Genomic DNA, 20,981 nt, shown 5'->3' with positions numbered 1-20,981 from the left:
CTGGGTATGCTCAGACGTGAGTCCCAGGCTCTCTAAATCACTGGAGTCAAGCTATCCAGGCTGAAGAAGGCTGATAGCCAGAAACCAGTCCTTGGATGCTTGATTCCGGTCTAGCAAAGACATGGCTTGGTAGTTCGGGCTGGACTGTTCCCATGAGGCACAGGGTCAAGGCTGATTTGCATACAGCCATTGTCTGACCTAGGGTGGTGTGGAGTGCAAAAAAAGATGGATTTAGGCCCAGATCTTTGTACTGGGGTGAATGTAAGACATTGTTCTACATTCTGTCCATCAACTTTGGTTTTTGCAATTTTCACCCCGAGTGGGCTGGGTATGCTCAGACGTGAGTCCCAGGCTCTCCACATCACTGGAGTCAAGCTATCCAGGCTGAAGAAGGCTGATAGCCAGCAACCGGTCCTTGGATGCTTGATTCTGGTCTAGGAAAGACATGGCTTGGTAGTTCGGGCTGGACTGTTCTCATGAGGCACAGGGTCAAGGCTGATTTGCATATAGCCATTGTCTGACCTAGGGTTGTGTGGAGTGCAAAAAAACGATGGATTTAGGCCTAGATCTTTGTACTGGGGGGAATGTAAGACATTGTTCTACATTCTGTCCATCAACTGTGGTTTTTGCAATTTTCACCCCTAGTGGGCTGGGTATGCTCAGACTTGAGTCTCAGGTTCTCCACATCACTGGAGTCAAGCTATCCAGGCTGAAGGAGGCTGATAGCCAGAAACCGGTCCTTGGATGCTTGATTCCGGTTTAGGAAAGACATGGCTTGGTAGTTCGGGCTGGACTGTTCCCATGAGGCACAGGGTCAAGGCTGATTTGCAGATAGCCATTGTCTGAACTAGGGTGGTGTGGAGTGCATAAAAACGATGGATTTAGGCCCAGATCTTTGTACTGGGGTGAATGTAAGACATTGTTCTACATTCTGTCCATCAACTGTGGTTTTTGCAATTTTCACCCCGAGTGGGCTGGGTATGCTCAGACGTGAGTCCCAGGCTCTCCACATCACTGGAGTCAAGCTATCCAGGCTGAAGAAGGCTGATAGCCAGCAACCGGTCCTTGGATGCTTGATTCCGGTCTAGGAAAGACATGGCTTGGTAGTTCGGGCTGGACTGTTCCCATGAGGCACAGGGTCAAGGCTGATTTGCATACAGCCATTGTCTGACCTAGGGTGGTGTGGAGTGCAAAAAAGATGGATTTAGGCCCAGATCTTTGTACTGGGGTGAATGTAAGACATTGTTCTACATTCTGTCCATCAACTGTGGTTTTTGCAATTTTCACCCCGAGTGGGCTGGGTATGCTCAGACTTGAGTCTCAGGTTCTCCACATCACTGGAGTCAAGCTATCCAGGTTGAAGAAGGCTGATAGCCAGAAACCGGTCCTTGGATGCTTGATTCCGGTCTAGCAAAGACATGGCTTGGTAGTTCGGGCTGGACTGTTCCCATGAGGCACAGGGTCAAGGCTGATTTGCATACAGCCATTGTCTGACCTAAGGTGGTGTGGAGTGCAAAAAAATGAGGGATTTAGGCCCAGATCTTTGTACTGGGGTGAATGTAAGACATTGTTCTAGATTCTGTCAATCCACTGGGGTTTTTGCAATTTTCACCCCGAGTGGGCTGGGTATGCTCAGACGTGAGTTCCAGGCTCTCCACATCACTGGAGTCAAACTATCCAGGCTGAAGTAGGCTGATAGCCTGAAACCAGTCCTTGGATGCTTGATTCCGGTCTAGGAAAGTCATGGCTTGGTAGTTCGGGCTGGACTGTTCCCATGAGGCACAGGGTCAAGGCTGATTTGCATATAGCCATTGTCTGACCTAGGGTGGTGTGGAGTGCAAAAAACCGATGGATTTAGGCCCAGATGTTTGTACTGGGGTGAATGTAATACATTGTTCTACATTCTGTCCATCAACTTTGGTTTTTGCAATTTTCACCCCGAGTGGGCTGGGTATGCTCAGACGTGAGTCCCAGGCTCTCCACATCACTGGAGTCAAGCTATCCAGGCTGAAGAAGGCTGATAGCCAGCAACCGGTCCTTGGATGCTTGATTCCGGTCTAGGAAAGACATGGCTTGGTAGTTCGGGCTGGACTGTTCTCATGAGGCACAGCGTCAAGGCTGATTTGCATATAGCCATTGTTTGACCTAGGGTGGTGTGGAGTGCAAAAAAACGATGGATTTAGGCCTAGATCTTTGTACTGGGGTGAATGTAAGACATTGTTCTACATTCTGTCCATCAACTGTGGTTTTTGCAATTTTCACCCCGAGTGGGCTGGGTATGCTCAGACTTGAGTCCCAGGTTCTCCACATCACTGGAGTCAAGCTATCCAGGCTGAAGAAGGCTGATAGCCAGAAACCGGTCCTTGGATGCTTGATTCCGGTTTAGGAAAGACATGGCTTGGTAGTTCGGGCTGGACTGTTCCCATGAGGCACAGGGTCAAGGCTGATTTGCAGATAGCCATTGTCTGAACTAGGGTGGTGTGGAGTGCATAAAAACGATGGATTTAGGCCCAGATCTTTGTACTGGGGTGAATGTAAGACATTGTTCTACATTCTGTCCATCAACTGTGGTTTTTGCAATTTTCACCCCGAGTGGGCTGGGTATGCTCAGACGTGAGTCCCAGGCTCTCCACATCACTGGAGTCACGCTATCCAGGCTGAAGAAGGCTGATAGCCAGAAACCGGTCCCTGGATGCTTGATTCCGGTCTAGGAAAGACATGGCTTGGTAGTTCGGGCTGGACTGTTCCCATGAGGCACAGGGTCAAGGCTGATTTGCATATAGCCATTGTCTGACCTAGGGTGGTGTGGAGTGCAAAAAAACGATGGATTTAGGCCCAGATCTTTGTACTGGGGTGAATGTAAGACATTGTTCTACATTCTGTCCATCAACTGTGGTTTTTGCAATTTTCACCCCGAGTGGGCTGGGTATGCTCAGACTTGAGTCTCAGGTTCTCCACATCACTGGAGTCAAGCTATCCAGGTTGAAGAAGGCTGATAGCCAGAAACCGGTCCTTGGATGCTTGATTCCGGTCTAGCAAAGACATGGCTTGGTAGTTCGGGCTGGACTGTTCCCATGAGGCACAGGGTCAAGGCTGATTTGCATACAGCCATTGTCTGACCTAAGGTGGTGTGGAGTGCAAAAAAATGAGGGATTTAGGCCCAGATCTTTGTACTGGGGTGAATGTAAGACATTGTTCTAGATTCTGTCAATCCACTGGGGTTTTTGCAATTTTCACCCCGAGTGGGCTGGGTATGCTCAGACGTGAGTTCCAGGCTCTCCACATCACTGGAGTCAAACTATCCAGGCTGAAGTAGGCTGATAGCCTGAAACCAGTCCTTGGATGCTTGATTCCGGTCTAGGAAAGTCATGGCTTGGTAGTTCGGGCTGGACTGTTCCCATGAGGCACAGGGTCAAGGCTGATTTGCATATAGCCATTGTCTGACCTAGGGTGGTGTGGAGTGCAAAAAACCGATGGATTTAGGCCCAGATGTTTGTACTGGGGTGAATGTAATACATTGTTCTACATTCTGTCCATCAACTTTGGTTTTTGCAATTTTCACCCCGAGTGGGCTGGGTATGCTCAGACGTGAGTCCCAGGCTCTCCACATCACTGGAGTCAAGCTATCCAGGCTGAAGAAGGCTGATAGCCAGCAACCGGTCCTTGGATGCTTGATTCCGGTCTAGGAAAGACATGGCTTGGTAGTTCGGGCTGGACTGTTCTCATGAGGCACAGCGTCAAGGCTGATTTGCATATAGCCATTGTTTGACCTAGGGTGGTGTGGAGTGCAAAAAAACGATGGATTTAGGCCTAGATCTTTGTACTGGGGTGAATGTAAGACATTGTTCTACATTCTGTCCATCAACTGTGGTTTTTGCAATTTTCACCCCGAGTGGGCTGGGTATGCTCAGACTTGAGTCCCAGGTTCTCCACATCACTGGAGTCAAGCTATCCAGGCTGAAGAAGGCTGATAGCCAGAAACCGGTCCTTGGATGCTTGATTCCGGTTTAGGAAAGACATGGCTTGGTAGTTCGGGCTGGACTGTTCCCATGAGGCACAGGGTCAAGGCTGATTTGCAGATAGCCATTGTCTGAACTAGGGTGGTGTGGAGTGCATAAAAACGATGGATTTAGGCCCAGATCTTTGTACTGGGGTGAATGTAAGACATTGTTCTACATTCTGTCCATCAACTGTGGTTTTTGCAATTTTCACCCCGAGTGGGCTGGGTATGCTCAGACGTGAGTCCCAGGCTCTCCACATCACTGGAGTCACGCTATCCAGGCTGAAGAAGGCTGATAGCCAGAAACCGGTCCCTGGATGCTTGATTCCGGTCTAGGAAAGACATGGCTTGGTAGTTCGGGCTGGACTGTTCCCATGAGGCACAGGGTCAAGGCTGATTTGCATATAGCCATTGTCTGACCTAGGGTGGTGTGGAGTGCAAAAAAACGATGGATTTAGGCCCAGATCTTTGTACTGGGGTGAATGTAAGACATTGTTCTACATTCTGTCCATCAACTGTGGTTTTAGCAATTTTCACCACGAGTGGGCTGGGTATGCTCAGACGTGAGTCCCAGGCTCTCCACATCACTGGAGTCAAGCTATCCAGGCTAAAGAAGGCTGATAGCCAGAAACCGGTCCTTGGATGCTTGATTCCGGTCTAGGAAAGACATGGCTTGGTAGTTCGGGCTGGACTGTTCCCATGAGGCACAGGGTCAAGGCTGATTTGCATGCAGCCGTTGTCTGACCTAGGGTGGTGTGGAGTGCAAAAAACGATGGATTTAGGCCCAGATCTTTGTACTGGGGTGAATGTAAGACATTGTTCTACATTCTGTCCATCAACTGTGGTTTTTGCAATTTTCACCCCGAGTGGGCTGGGTATGCTCAGACGTGAGTCCCAGGCTCTCTACATCACTGGAGTCAAGCTATCCAGGCTGAAGAAGGCTGATAGCCAGAAACCAGTCCTTGGATGCTTGATTCCGTTCTAGCAAAGACATGGCTTGGTAGTTCGGGCTGGACTGTTCCCATGCATGAGGCACAGGGTCAAGGCTGATTTGCATACAGCCATTGTCTGACCTAGGGTGGTGTGGAGTGCAAAAAAAGATGGATTTAGGCCCAGATCTTTGTACTGGGGTGAATGTAAGACATTGTTCTACATTCTGTCCATCAACTTTGGTTTTTGCAATTTTCACCCCGAGTGGGCTGGGTATGCTCAGACGTGAGTCCCACGCTCTCCACATCACTGGAGTCAAGCTATCCAGGCTGAAGAAGGCTGATAGCCAGCAACCGGTCCTTGGATGCTTGATTCTGGTCTAGGAAAGACATGGCTTGGTAGTTCGGGCTGGACTGTTCTCATGAGGCACAGGGTCAAGGCTGATTTGCATATAGCCATTGTCTGACCTAGGGTGGTGTGGAGTGCAAAAAAATGATGGATTTAGGCCTAGATCTTTGTACTGGGGGGAATGTAAGACATTGTTCTACATTCTGTCCATCAACTGTGGTTTTTGCAATTTTCACCCCAAGTGGGCTGGGTATGCTCAGACTTGAGTCTCAGGTTCTCCACATCACTGGAGTCAAGCTATCCAGGCTGAAGAAGGCTGATAGCCAGAAACCGGTCCTTGGATGCTTGATTCCGGTTTAGGAAAGACATGGCTTGGTAGTTCGGGCTGGACTGTTCCCATGAGGCACAGGGTCAAGGCTGATTTGCAGATAGCCATTGTCTGAACTAGGGTGGTGTGGAGTGCATAAAAACGATGGATTTAGGCCCAGATCTTTGTACTGGGGTGAATGTAAGACATTGTTCTACATTCTGTCCATCAACTGTGTTTTTTGCAATTTTCACCCCGAGTGGGCTGGGTATACTCAGACGTGAGTCCCAGGCTCTCCACATCACTGGAGTCACGCTATCCAGGCTGAAGAAGGCTGATAGCCAGAAACCGGTCCCTGGATGCTTGATTCCGGTCTAGGAAAGACATGGCTTGGTAGTTCGGGCTGGACTGTTCCCATGAGGCACAGGGTCAAGGCTGATTTGCATATAGCCATTGTCTGACCTAGGGTGGTGTGGAGTGCAAAAAAACGATGGATTTAGGCCCAGATCTTTGTACTAGGGTGAATGTAAGACATTGTTCTACATTCTGTCCATCAACTGTGGTTTTTGCAATTTTCACCCCGAGTGGGCTGGGTATGCTCAGACGTGAGTCCCAGGCTCTCCACATCACTGGAGTCAATCTATCCAGGCTAAAGAAGACTGATAGCCAGAAACCGGTCCTTGGATGCTTGATTCCGGTCTAGGAAAGACATGGCTTGGTAGTTCGGGCTGGACTGTTCCCATGAGGCACAGGGTCAAGGCTGATTTGCATGTAGCCGTTGTCTGACCTAGGGTGGTGTGGAGTGCAAAAAACGATGGATTTAGGCCCAGATCTTTGTACTGGGGTGAATGTAAGACATTGTTCTACATTCTGTCCATCAACTGTGGTTTTTGCAATTTTCACCCCGAGTGGGCTGGGTATGCTCAGACGTGAGTCCCAGGCTCTCTACATCACTGAAGTCAAGCTATCCAGTCTGAAGAAGGCTGATAGCCAGAAACCGGTCCTTGGATGCTTGATTCCGGTCTAGCAAAGACATGGCCTGGTAGTTCGGGCTGGACTGTTCCCATGAGGCACAGGGTCAAGGCTGATTTGCATACAGCCATTGTCTGACCTAGGGTGGTGTGGAGTGCAAAAAAAGATGGATTTAGGCCCAGATCTTTGTACTGGGGTGAATGTAAGACATTGTTCTACATTCTGTCCATCAACTGTGTTTTTTGCAATTTTCACCCCGAGTGGGCTGGATATGCTCAGACGTGAGTCCCAGGCTCTCCACATCACTGGAGTCAAGCTATCCAGGCTGAAGAAGGCTGATAGCCAGAAACCGGTCCTTGGATGCTTGATTCCGGTCTAGGAAAGACATGGCTTGGTAGTTCGGGCTGGACTATTCCCATGAGGCACAGGGTCAAGGCTGATTTGCATATAGCCATTGTCTGACCTAGGGTGGTGTGGAGTGCAAAAAAACGATGGATTTAGGCCCAGATCTTTGTACTGGGGTGAATTTAAGACATTGTTCTACACTCTGTCCATCAACTGTGGTTTTTGCAATTTTCGTCCCTTTACGGGGCAGAACTTTGGGGATTTGAGAACATCATGGACCTAGTGAGATCAGAAAACAAGTTTTTCAGGGATCTGGTCTCACTTCCTATATCGACCCCACTAGTTCCGCTCCGTTATGATTTTGGGAAACACCCAATTAATGAATTAGCTAGGCTACGCCCCCTATTATTTTGGGTGCGCCTGAGAAGGAGCCTCGAATTGCCTAACTATGCTTCTGCCCTGAGCGAATTAGTCCGTCTTGACACGGCCCACAAGATCACTTGGATAGTCAAATTGAAACAGCTAGTGGGGGACATTGGATTGGCGGTGGCATGGGAAGACCAGATTCCGCCGCAAAAACAGGCAGTAAAGAAAGCTTATGGGGAGTGGGTCACTACAGAAGCCATTACAAACTCTAAGCGGGGCACTTTGACAGAGCAATTCCTAGACCATAAACCCCTCGCCAAACTGGAGCCCTTTCTCGACTTTATTGAATCCCCGAGAGATAGGGCATTTTACCTGAAGTTGAGGCATGGAACACTTCCACTCAATAACTTCATTTTAGGGTGGAATTCTAGGGTTGCAAAAGGTAGTAAGTGCCCCGCCTGTGCTTCTCCCACAGAATCTATTCCACACTTTCTTTTTGCCTGTCCGGCGTAGAAACTCCCGAGAAGAAAATGGCTGAAACCCGTATGTATTAACCTGGGAGCCAGGAACTATAGGGAGGTGTTGCGCATTTTAAAATCTGATACATCCTCCCTTAGTACAATTTGTGGGACAGCTAAATTTCTGGGCTGTGCCTGTTTAACCAGAAGCAAGCTGTTGAAGGCTAATGCTGTTAAAAACCAGGAACAATAGTAAGGTCTCCCTTTGTTTCGGTGGATTCTATGATATATGAATTGTTTTTATCTTGTATAGTTTTTAAGGAATTTGTATATTTTGTACAACTTGTTCTTAATCAACACAAAAGGGTTTTATTGATTGATTGTATGACATTGTGATACCGTATCTTTTTAATACTGGATTGTCTAAATTTGATGGATTTGGTTTCTTTATACTTTTATGATTTTTTATATTGAATAAAGTCATACAACAACAACAACAACATGTATGTTTAATTTATTTTTAAATTACATTTATTACTTATAATTGTTCAAATTTACAAATAAATCTAATTTTATTTTTAAGTAAAATGTATTATTTAATTTATTGTACTTCATAATACATATATAAAAGATATTATGTACTTCGATATTTTTAACACCGATATTTTTTTCTCGATATTTTTGTACTTACCATTATGAAGATAGGAGGTCGATATTTTTGACAACGATATTTATGTCCCGATATTTCTGTAGGTCGATATTAGTGTTGTCGATATTCTGTCAGTGACCCACTGCTTGCACCATTACCTATGGGCACCACACTTCACACCACCTCACTTTACACTGCCGCCCTTGTATCCACGACGACGACGCTCAATACTGATTACAGCGCCGCTGCTTGGACCGTAGTTTGAGAACACCGCTAATAAGGTAAGCAATGCTCTGCCCCGCCTCACACTGCATCCTTGTCCTGCCGGCGCCATCACCTTCTTTTCATCAGCCTTTGATAGCGCTTCAGCAACGACGATGCCTCTGCTTGCACTGTGACCTGCAAGCACCGTGATGAGCACCACACCACTTCCCACTGCAGCCCTAGTCTCTTTGCCGAACTGCTGTCTGCACTGTGACCTGAGGGCAAAGCAGGACACACTGCTACACTTCGCACCGCAGCCCGACGCCCTCTGGCGCCATACAGAGTTTGATCTGCAAATGTGTTCATTCAAGGGCCTGACGACTCCTGCATCGACCTCGAGAACTGATGCCTTCCAACACCAGCTCTTTGAGGATTATCACAAGGTCACCGACGCCCTACATTTCTAAAGGTACTGTTTGCGGGTCTTTCCGAACCCGTAGCTGGACTGCGATGCCGCAGTCAGTCAGAACTGTTTGGATTTATTGTTCATGACTCCGTGATAGTCCCAGACGGAGCTCTCATCTTGAAGGAACTGTATTTTTAAGTTTATTTTTGCTTATTGATATTTCTAAGAACTGTATGGTGGTTTTCCATCATTTTTGTCTTGTTTTGCAAAGATTAACTATTAGATATTTTTCTAAAACTGGTGTGATGTCTTCTTGTAGTGTTTTCAATGTATTACTGCTGATAATGTGCAAATGCTTCAAACACTGCCTCTGAGATAAGCCTGACTGCTCGTGCCAAGCTACCAGCTACCAAAGGGGTGCGCAGTGGTTATTATAGAAGTGTATCCCCCTTATCCTTTCTAGGAAGAAGAGTCCCTACTTGGACAGGGTAACTAGAGACCCCCATTTCTAACAGGGAAGTTATAGTTAGGCTGACATTTCACTTGTACAAAACCAGAGAAATTCAACAGTTATAGTTAGCTGAGATAACTTTAATTCACCCCACCACAGTGCACCGCATATGAATTGACGTTGCATCATTCATGACATGGTCAGTGACATCACTGATGACATCACTGATGACATCTCAAATGAGACAGAATCTCTGGCACATCTACTCACACCCCTATGTAACCTTTTATACACCCACTGCAACTTCCACACTACCATTCTCGAAACCATTGACAGATCCATACCTGTACTTTTATATTCACTCACTGATGTATAGGTCTACACAGACATCCACTCAGTCACTCATACACCCACTCATAATCCACGGAGACATTCACATATACAGTCAGTCACACACCCACTGAATCGTCCATACAGGCACTCTCACACCCACTGATTCACCAATACACCTTGGTATTTATTAGTTACCATGCAGATCCCTGCATGTAAAAAGCAAAGCGTGCTCTGTTTTGAACAAGTGAGAGAATAATTCACACTGTTTGCTATGGGATGGTGGGAGCAATGCTCCCGCCATCCCATAGCACACTGCAATGTCCTGGGGTGGGCACCACAGGACATTGCTGGAGCCGGCCAAGAGGCCCAGTGGGTCAGGATGTTTCTAGCCTTCCCCCTTATCTTTTTTTCAATGTTTTTTTCTTGTGACTCGGTTCAACCAAGTCACAAGAGGGCTGCCAACACTTCCTGGTTTAAAGTGTTGGCAGCCAATCAGATCTCATACATGAGTTCGGGATTTTTCATGGATCCACCACGGCCACAGATGTATATCTGAGAAATCTTTAACTTTACCAGGAACTACTGAATGGATATACAACATTTAACAGAAAGAGTGCTTTCTGGACCATGAGTTAACTTTCTGCCAAATTTGATGTAATTCTGTTCAGCAGTGCAGGCTGTAGCTGTGTCTAAAATTTTCTATGGAAACATGGAGAAAATGAGTTTAGGGACCCCCCTTTTTCTCGCCCTCTGCTTGACAAATCACCCTGGAACTTTCAACACAGCAGCTGGATTGAGTGGCCCATTAGTTTTGATAATTTCACGAAGATTTGTCAAATATTGCCAAAGTTATTGGCAAATCAAAAAAACGATTTTCCTATGGAAACTAGGTCCTAACCATAACTATATATATAAAGAAAGAGAGAGAGAGAGAGTAAGATTTTTCACTGTCATAAGTGCACTAGACCTGTTGGAAGATCCCAACTCAGTGAATCAAGATGTTGACTTTAAGTTTCAATTTTATTTGTGCACATTCGTTCTTTGAAAGGGCACACAGAACCTTTTTGGATGTGGGAAGCGGGAGAGCAGCACAGAACACTGACACCGTAATAGTGTGAAAAGGCTGCCTTATTGAAACAGGTGCACATCACTTAAACAACCCTGGGCCATTTGTCTTACAACACTAAAACCTCACTATACAGAACTGTTCACCTATGTTACCTACCCATACCTTAATGCCCCTCACCCACAACAACTTAATTCTGTAACTCTCTACTTCCTCCTGTGATCATCTTCTGCCTCTGACTCACTTCCAGCTTTACTGCAACTGTTAAACTCAAACTAAATTGACTCCCTAATGAACCTTTAACTTCCTGGTTCATTCAGGCGTCAGTTTGTCTACCCGTTCCCTTTCAGCCTGATTGCCATTATCAACAACAATAAACTTCGGTAAACAATGCCAATTTCTCGGACAACTATTCCTGCATGACAACCATACATCCATAAATCCCCCTTGCACACCTGTTCCATACAAAAGCATGCCCCAAACAAAATGCTTTTCAAAGTCAAGCAGACCTGACTTGAGGGATGGAAGGGTGTGCCAAAATATTAATCACCTAGTACCAGCCACCGTGTCACCAAGACAAAATGGTGACTGGGGATATAAAATGTCCCCCTATATATGCACCTTGAACAATAAAATAGCCCAATATGGCCCAAAACACCAGCAGTCTTTTGGACTGCTCCAATTCTCAAATAATCATGGGGGCCAGACCTCCCTGTGGCCAGCTGCTCCCCAAACCCCATTGAGGAAGAGGGGGAGCAGCACAGACCACTGAGACAATGAACGTGTGAAAAGGGCTGCTATATTGAAACAGGTGCACATCACATAAACAACCCTAGGCCATTTTCCTTATAAAACTATAACATCATTATAGATATCTGATCACCTATTTAACTACCCCACACCCCTAAATGTCCCTCCCCCCACAGCAACTTAATTATGTGATTCTCTACTTCCTTCTGTGCTGATCTTCTGCCACTGAGACCTTTAAACTCCCCTCCAGCTTAACTGCATCTATTAACCTCTAACTAACTTAATTCCCTAATAAACCTTTAACTTCCTGGCTCATCCAGGTGTGAACTTGTATATCCATTCCCTTTCAACCTGGATTGCCACTGTTAACAATAAAGAACTTCAGTAAACCATGACAACTTCTCGGCCAATCACCACTCATGAAAAAGACTCTGACTCTATGTTTTCTGCCCCCTCCTCCCCGTGCCACTTTCTAACAAGTGTTCAACACCGTAGCCAACACGCCCATCACCTGCAACAAATACAGTTCCATCTCATTTATCGTGATAAGTGGACACCGTCACCCTGGAAAAATTAAACGTCATTATAGCATGAATCAGAGTGCTCTACTCTACCAATACCCTGGTCTCTACAAAGAACTTGCATCTCTGTGTTTAGTTTTCTTCTAGCCCTGTTGATAAGAGCAGGCCTGAGGGCCCAGCAGCAGACCCTCCTAGGGATAAACTTAGTTCACAGAATGTGGCACCTGCACCACTGGTGCAGGATCTCCCTCAAATCCTCCTTCATGGCTTACAACAATGCTAGCCCTTTTTCAATAACCATGTTGTTAGAATTGGGGTTCTCTGGTTGGCACAGGTAAAATCATGTGACAAGCAGGGACCCTCTCCTCTAGTCGGGGCAAGGGACTCACTCTTTTAAATAACCCCTGCTCACCCTCTAGGCAGTGTGGCACGAGCAGACAAGGCTAATCTCAGAGCGTTATGGGTCAAGCATTTATGACCACATACAGTAATTAATTGCCACACCACAAATGGATACCACACAGGTCTTCTATTAAAAATAGGTTACTTGGGAGGAGCTTCGCGCACATCCGAGATGGCCGCGTGAGCACAGGGCTCCCGAGAACCCTCGCCGCCTCCCGCATTTATCCTGGATAATATCCTGATTTGATGTAGGATCATTGAAGGCTGATGTACTAGCAGGTTTCAGGGTCGGAATCGGACGTTGGGTCCCCGAGTTACGCCATCCTGAAGTTTGTGGCCTTCTCCATGGGACCGCCTGGGCCTTGAGTTGTGGCTTTACCCAGATCGTAATTCAACAACAACGGCTGGCGGGGATCAGTTCACAGCCTCACTTCACTTTCGGTTTCGTTTCTCCGGCACACCGTATACCCTCTGCGGGGTGAAGGCTGGTCGGGCTGGCTCCTATGCCAGTTCATTGGGCTTGGAGCTAGCGACAGTTTGGCTGTGAATTCAAATTGACTCGTCTCTGCCTCTGGTATTCTTGTGGGTGAATTTTAAGGAGCCATTTGGACCAGATCCCAAGCTTCCCTTCGGGGCACCCTGCTCGCCATGATGGGCAAGCCGAGGGTGAAAAACGGAAAGTCAAGACCACCTTCCGAGGAGGCTCAGCCCAGACGAATGTCATGGATTGCTACACACTTTCTAAAGGATCCCCCGGTGGCATACCTAAGACCCAGGAGGAGGCTGTCGATGATCCCGCTGTGTCGGCGGACTTAACGCTACAGGACGTAATGGGCGCGATTGCTGGTACTTCTATTGGCCAACAATATGAAGCCCTGGCTCTGAAGCTGGACACGGTAGCCATTGATGTCAACCTAATTAGAACTGATTTGGCCAAGACGAACGAGAAGGTGAAGTCGCTTGATCTAAAGACATCCAGCCTCACAACGGATGTGTCCGACTTGCAAACAGAAGTGCGCAACCTTAGAACTGCTAATGACTTTTTTGCTTGTCGCTTGGAGGATTTTGAGGGCCGTGCACGGCGCAACAACATGCGTATTGTTGGGGTCCAGGAAGACTCTAGTTCACTCTCTACTGATCTTCGAGTAGAGGACCTTATCCTCAATCATCTTGCACCCAAGGGCTTGAGCAAATTCTTTGCTATTGAACGTGCACACAGGGTGCCAGGGGGACAGGCAAAGCCCGGTTTTCCCCCCCGTCCGAATATCGCACGGATCTTCAACTTCAGGGACCACGACGCCATCTTGCAGGCGGCACGGACAAGCGGTCCTACGCAGTTCGAGAACGCTGCTGTGAACTTTTATCCGGACTTTTCCCAGTCGGTCCAGAAGCAACGAATGGGATTTCAAGGGGTGAAACGGCGGCTTAGAGACATGGAGTTGAAATACGCGATGTTGTTTCCGGCCCAACTGCGTGTTGAATACGACGATCGGACATTCTTTTTTGTCCGGCCTGAGGAAGCCAGTGATTGGTTGGACACTTTGCTTGCTGGCCGTGCTGGCCAGGACCACACTGGTGGCGCTGAGGGGGGTCTAATGGACCAAGAATGATGATGGTGACTGTGTTTGGAATACTATTCACCGTGGACAGCTGTGGCTCACTGACTTGTTTGATCGTTCCCTACGTATCCTGGGAGGTAGCGGGGACGAAGGGACCCTTTCCTCCTCTGGGGTTTCTTTGTGTAGATTAGTTGTTGTTTTTTATTGTTAGGGCGACAGGCACACTGCAAATTGGGGTGGCTTCTGAGTCTGTGCAGGGGTGCGCGGGGGGGGGAGTTGTGTTGGGAACATTGGGGGGAGGGAGGGAAATGTGTTGGGGTTGTTCGCTTTTTCTTTTTCAAGGCAACAAACTATTTTTGACATTGGTGTGGTGCTCGTTCTGAGATGGGAGTTCATCGTGGATCTGGTTGGGGGGTAGGGGGTTGAGGGTACTGTGCTGGAATGTGAATGGGTTGGGTGATCGGATAAAGAGAGGGGTGGTTATGCAGCTTTTGCGGCACCTCTCGCCCGACGTTGTACTGCTACAAGAGACACACTTGATTGGGAATACTTGTTACGCTCTTAACAGACGGGGTTATCGTCTTGTTGCCCATTCTGGATTTACATATAGTTCTAGAGGGGTGGGTATATTGCTTAAGACCTCACTCCCCCTCGAGGTTGATGATGTGGTTCTTGACACCAGGGGTCGATATGTTGCACTTGTGGGGAGGTGGGAGGGAAGAACAGTTTTGTTGGTGTCGGTGTATGTTCCTCCTGGCCTACAATCCACAACATTTGCAGACTTGGGGCGGATGGTTTTGGGTCTCCCGGAGGGTGTTCTGATATTAGGTGGTGATTTTAACTCCGTCGTCTCCGGCAGAGCGGATCGCTATCCACCTAGAAACCTTCCTGCTGCACAATCCTGGTTGGGTGACTTTCTGGAGACATTGGGGCTTGTTCATTGTTGGAGGCTTATGCATCCAGAGCAGACACAGTTTACTTTCCACTCGGGAGCACATGGTAGTCTTGCCAGATTGGATTATATCCAGGTGCCGGCTGCCATGTCCCCTTCGATTGGAGAGATTAGACACCTGGCTCGGGGTATATCAGACCATTCCCCTCTCTGGTTTCATTTTAATCTGAACACAGGCGCTGAAGGGAGGGTAGCCCCGATTAACCCCTGGTATCTTCTTAACCCCAAAACCCGCACTGAATTTATTAAATCATTAGATTTGTATTTTGCTGAAAACGTGGGTTCCGTGTCCTCGCCTGTTTCGCTGTGGGAAGCTTTCAAGACTGTTATCAGGGGACAGGCATTGTCTTTGATTGGGTGTGCCAAGAAATGTAAAAATGAGGCAATTGTTCGTCTCGAGGCAGAAATGACTGAATTAGAGACTGCATTGGAGCGAGATGTAACTCGAGACGCATTGCATATTCTCCACCTTAAGCAATTAGAATATAAAACTTTGGTTACTGATGCGGCCAAGATGATGAGTAGGGAACAGCAGGGATGGTTGTATGATGTGGGCGACAAAGCAGGAAAATTGATTGCCTGGCTGGATAGAAAGGAAAGAGCGAGTCGTGTGGTTCCTGTGATTGAGAAATTGGATGGTGTGCGTGTGACAGACCCTGTTGAAATTGTTGAATGCTTTGCTGATTATTTCCGAGAGGTGTATACCTCGGTGTCCGACAGGCCCGAGGAGGATTCTCAGTCGTTACTTAAAGATATTGCACTACCTTGTTTGTCGGAATCAGATCAGGACTGTTTGGATGCCGCACCCTCGGTGGATGAGGTAGCTCTTGCGATGCGCTCTATTCGCTCCGGCAAGGCTTTGGGTCCCAATGGCCTTCTTATCGAATTGTATAAACTACGCCCTGACACGCTGGCACCTTATCTTCGAAATATGTTTTTGGCTGCGCGAGAAAATGGCTCCCTCCCTCGGGATCAGCGTCTTGCGACCATTGTGGTAATCCACAAGGAGGGCAAGCCATGGGATCGCTGCGCGTCTTACAGACCTATTTCGCTCTTAAATGTGGAGCCTAAGATTCTTGCCAAGTTACTCGATAATCGTCTGATTACGGTGATCAGCGACCTGATTCATCCGGATCAGTCGGGCTTTATCCCTCATCGTAACACGGCATTGAATTTGCGACGTTTGCATGGTGTTCTCGCGAGGGCCCGACGTTGCGCGAACCGGCCATCTTGGCGTCCTTGGACGCCACGATGGCCTTTGACACAATTGAATGGTCGTATCTTTGGGCCGCACTCGCCAAGTTTGGTTTTGGCACTGGCTTTATTAGTTGGGTCAAACTCCTGTATGAAACGCCACTGGCGCAGGTAATGGTTAATGGTCGGGTCTCCATGCCTTTTGCTCTTGGGAGGGGCACGCGGCAGGGTTGTTCATTATCCCCGCTTCTCTTTGCTCTTGCGTTGGAGCCACTTGCTGCTTGGCTACGGTGGGAGCCCTCAATGAAGGGTATACGTTGGACTCCGGACTTTGAAGATCGTATCTCATTGTACGCGGATGATATTTTATTGTACCTCACTTCTCCCCAAAAATCGCTTAATGTGTTGTTCGACGTGCTTAACTCCTTCGGGAAGAACTCGGGCCTTGTTATTAACTGGTCAAAATCCTATATTTATGTGCTCGCGGGTGGTGTTCCCCGTTTACCGCGGGGCTGCCCCATCCAGGTGTCGCAATCTGGTTTTAAATACTTGGGTGTGTTTATCTCGCTGGACCCGGCGGTTCGCTATGAACGTAATCTACTCCCCCCACTCCAACGGTTGCGCTCGGATGTAGTGCGCTGGCGTAAATTACCGTTGTCTCCTTTGGGGCATGCAGCCCTTTTTAAAATGATGTCCTTACCGCGATTTCTATATGCACTTCAGAACAGTTTTGATGTGATTCCATCGAAATATTTTAGGGAGGTAGAATCCTTGCAGAGGCAATTGATATGGGACGGACGTTCACGCATCGCACTTCCAAAATTAACACTTCCCTGGTATGATGGCAGCATAGCGCTTCCGGATATTCGAAGGTATTATTGGGCTTCCCAACTTGCTGCCATCAACCATGGGATGTATGGTCCGGCACTGAATCCAGCATTTGAAATGGATAGGTGGCTGCTCCCGGGTGGTGACTACAACAGGGCGCTTTACTCGGGATTCTCCCGTTCACGACTTTCGGGACCTACCGCTAATGCCGTGCGTGTATGGCATAGCGCGACTGCGGCTATGGGTTGGAGCGTTAGACTAACCGGCGCAACTCCGCTTTATGCCTCCGCAAAATTGGGTTGTCTATGGAAGACGAAGGGGTTTGACAAATGGAACACGATCGGTATTAGTAAAGTGCGTGATCTCTGGGTTAAAGGAGGGGTGAAGACCTTTTCGGACTTACAAGTGGAATATCAGCTGAGTGACAGGGAATTTTTTCGTTATGTTCAAATACGCCATGCCTTGAATTCTGTGTTTCCTGTGGGTAGTGACATTCCGGAATCCTCCCCCCTCGAAGATCGTATATTGGATGGTCATGTGCCGGATAGTACCATCTCATTGTTTTATAAAAAGATGATTAATGACCGGTCGAGTTTGCTTGATCGCCTTCGGGACACCTGGATTGCTGATGGTATTGAACTAGATGATGAGGACTGGCAATCCGCGATCTTTTCTCCGAGGGAGGTTGCCATTCCGGCCCGCCTCCTCCTTGTCCAGCTCAAGATCCTCCATCGAATCTATGTCACCGGCCCCCGTCTGATCCATATGGGCTATTCCGCGGATGGCTTATGTAGGCGTGGTTGTGGTCTCCTTGGCACCTATCTTCATATAATTTGGGAATACCCTGAGGTGGTGTGTTTTTGGAATCGTATACATGATGTGATGAGTAAAGTAACGGGTGTTGTGATGATGCCAGAAGCCCGGCAATGTCTGTTGAACGTGTGGGGTCCAAATGATTATGATGTATCGCAACTTCGATGGGTGACTCTTGCCAATATGATAGCCAAACGAGATATTGCACAATTGTGACTGCCTGGAAAGAGAGTATGGCCTGGTGCATGTTCAGAGAGAAAACGGTGTATATAGCAAGAGGCAGACCCAGAAAATGGGGGAAGATTTGGAAACAGTGGAACTCATACCGGGGAGATATATGTACGCCCCCACTCGCAGAGATTCCTAGTCCTTCTCAATCACCCTGACCTGCATTCCTGCTATGCTGTGGTATATTGTACTGTTTATATGCAATTTCGCCTTCGGGCCCCCCCCCCCTTATCTGTATTCGACGAATTTTGTCTCCTGTTGTCGTATATCTCCCGTCCTCCTTGAGCACATGCCTAATGGTTGTACTATCGCCATATTGCCTTGTTTGTTTGTTGATGTGTTTTTCTGTTTTATGTAATAAAAAGTTACAACAAAAAAAAAATAGGTTACTTTTATATAGGATTTTGCACAAGACCACAATAACAACATAAAATGACCACAATATTATAATAAATGCAGAGTTCTTGTCAAAAGCGTGCTTTTTGAGTCCTGTGCGACTCGTTCTCTTAGTTCGGTGCGTTTGGCAATGTAAAATGAACACAGAGTCAAACGTGCGCAGCGGATGCTTCTGTCCGGTGCGTACGGGGATGGGGTTCGAATCGTACACAGTACCTTAGATGCAGAGTTCGTCACGCACAGTGCGGGGGAAAGCAAAGATGATACAGGCGACGTTGTCGGCCTGTGGCGATGCGAGCTCCGGCTCATTGGCGTCCTCAATACGAGGCGTAGAGTGATGAGCTGCGTTGACCAAGGCGGACGGTGCGGTGTGCGGTGCGTTCACTTGTGATGCGGCATACGAGCCGTACCTTCCGTTAGGGGCTGCTGGGGGAGGATGCGGCCGTGCGGCAGGAGGCGGCCAGTACGGTGCGTACAGGCAGGCTCCTTGGTGCGGCGCGGTCCCAAAGATTAGGAGCGGGGTGCAAGGTGGCCGGTACACTTCGTGCGTATGGGCCGTACTTCACCTCGCACTGTACTCCGGTCTGACTTCCCGCGGTGGGGGCGGCGAGCGAGCAGTGCGGCTCGAAGGGGAGAGGGAGGCAGGGTGTGGGTGGCTCAAGCGGGACGGGGCGAACACGGCTCAGGTCAGAGCAGAGTCACCCATGGGGAGGCGGCCAGGCACAGGCTGCACAACAGATGGGGTGAGGCGCACTTGGGATCGCGGCTCCTGCGGCACAGAAGAGTGAGAAAAATTCCAGCAACTCGTCAGGGAAGGCAGGAGAGAGTCCAATAGTCCTGGGACTCTGTTCAGGGGGCAAGCTCACCCACAAGCCCTTGGAGATTAGATTGAAGCACAAGTTCTGCAAAGTCTCTTTCAGTCTTTTCCTCTCGTTTCTCAGCAAGGCACCCACTGCAGGCCAATCCCCCAGGTCAGGGACAGTACTCCTCCTTCAGCTTTTCCAGGTCCTTATAGTCGGGCAGAGGTTCTTCGTGGTTCAAGCAGGATCTGATTTCTTAGGAGCAGGGCTCCTACATTAATACAGCACATCTTTTGTTCTTTCAGGCCAGGGGGCCTGAGCCTAGTTTCACCTAGTTTTGGAGCACTTTGTTTTGGAGACTCTGGCTGCTTCTTTCAGTGTGCAGGGCAGAGACATCAGACGCTCCACAGGAGGTGGAGCCAGCATTGTGGTGGCAGAGCACAGCCCTATTCAGAGTCAAGGGGCACTCCTCCTGGTGTAATCTCTCTATTCTCCACCTGGCAGCCCCAGCCTGTCTCCGGGAATTCCCCAGCCCTGTCACACACAGAAACCAGACAGCAGATACACATCCTAGCAGAGGCGGGCAGAGGCGGGCTGAAATGGTTAGGCAAGCAAATACCAACTTTCTAAAAGTGGTATTTACAAACACAGAACATTAAAATAAACTTTGCTAAAAGGTGTATTTTATTATTCTGAGTTCAGTCATACCAAACTCGAATTTCTACCATGTTCCCTGAGCCTGCTAGGATTATAGAGTGTAATAATTCCAGCAGCCCATTCTGGCCTATGAGAACAGGTAGCCTTACAATAGTGAAAAACGAATAGGCTGTAATTCACTATTAGGACATGCCACACACAGCAGGGCTTGTCCTACCATATGATTACAATGCACCCTACCCTTGGGCCTACCATAAGGGTGACTCACATGAAGTAAAGGGAAGGTTTAGGGGGTGGCAAGTGTGTGCATTTGTCCAGCCAGCATGACAGTTTTTACAAGGATGCTTCTGTGGGTGGCACAACCAGTGCTGCAGGCCCACTAGCAGCATTTGGATTTACAAGCCCTGGCACTCCTGGTGCACTTTACTGGGGTCTGACAGTAACCCAAATAAGCCAATCATGGAAACAAATAACATATATACATTGTACAGGGAGCACTTGCACTGTGACACTGATTGGCAGTGGCACAGTGCTCTGAGCAGCTAACACCAGCAAAACATATGAGGCACAGCAGCACAAAGTGGAAGGGAGACTCACGCCAAGGTGCCAGGTCAAACAAATGTCATTCTCCGCTAAGTGTAGCAGCAAAAAATCAGGACATCTACCCCCCTGCCATCACCCTATTAAGACAGGGCAACAGTCCCTCCCAACGCATGTCCCCTTTGCCATTCCAAAAAACGTGATACATGTTGGAATCCGGGCCAAGTTTCGACCCATGGATGTTCTGCCTTGCCTGTCTTTCAGCCCATTTACCAAAAGAGTGCCTCGTGATCCATAGGGACAATCCCTCAGCCTCTGGACCTGGAACTCAACCCTGAAAGATACAAACAATACAGTTCACCACTTGAAATGCCCCAAAAGTCCCCTTGCCCCAAAATAGCACTGGAAACAATCTGAATACTGCCTAGCCAAACCCATTATACTGTCCCTGCTCCAGCCTCTCGTAATCGTCCCAGTTGCCTGCTTCAATGTGAAATTAGTGCGTC

This window comes from Lissotriton helveticus, chromosome 4_1 (assembly GCF_964261635.1).
Source record: "Lissotriton helveticus chromosome 4_1, aLisHel1.1, whole genome shotgun sequence".
In the NCBI taxonomy this organism is placed as follows: domain Eukaryota; kingdom Metazoa; phylum Chordata; class Amphibia; order Caudata; family Salamandridae; genus Lissotriton; species Lissotriton helveticus.
The sequence above is the reverse complement of the archived record's forward strand: the minus strand, read 5'-3'. Positions refer to the sequence as shown.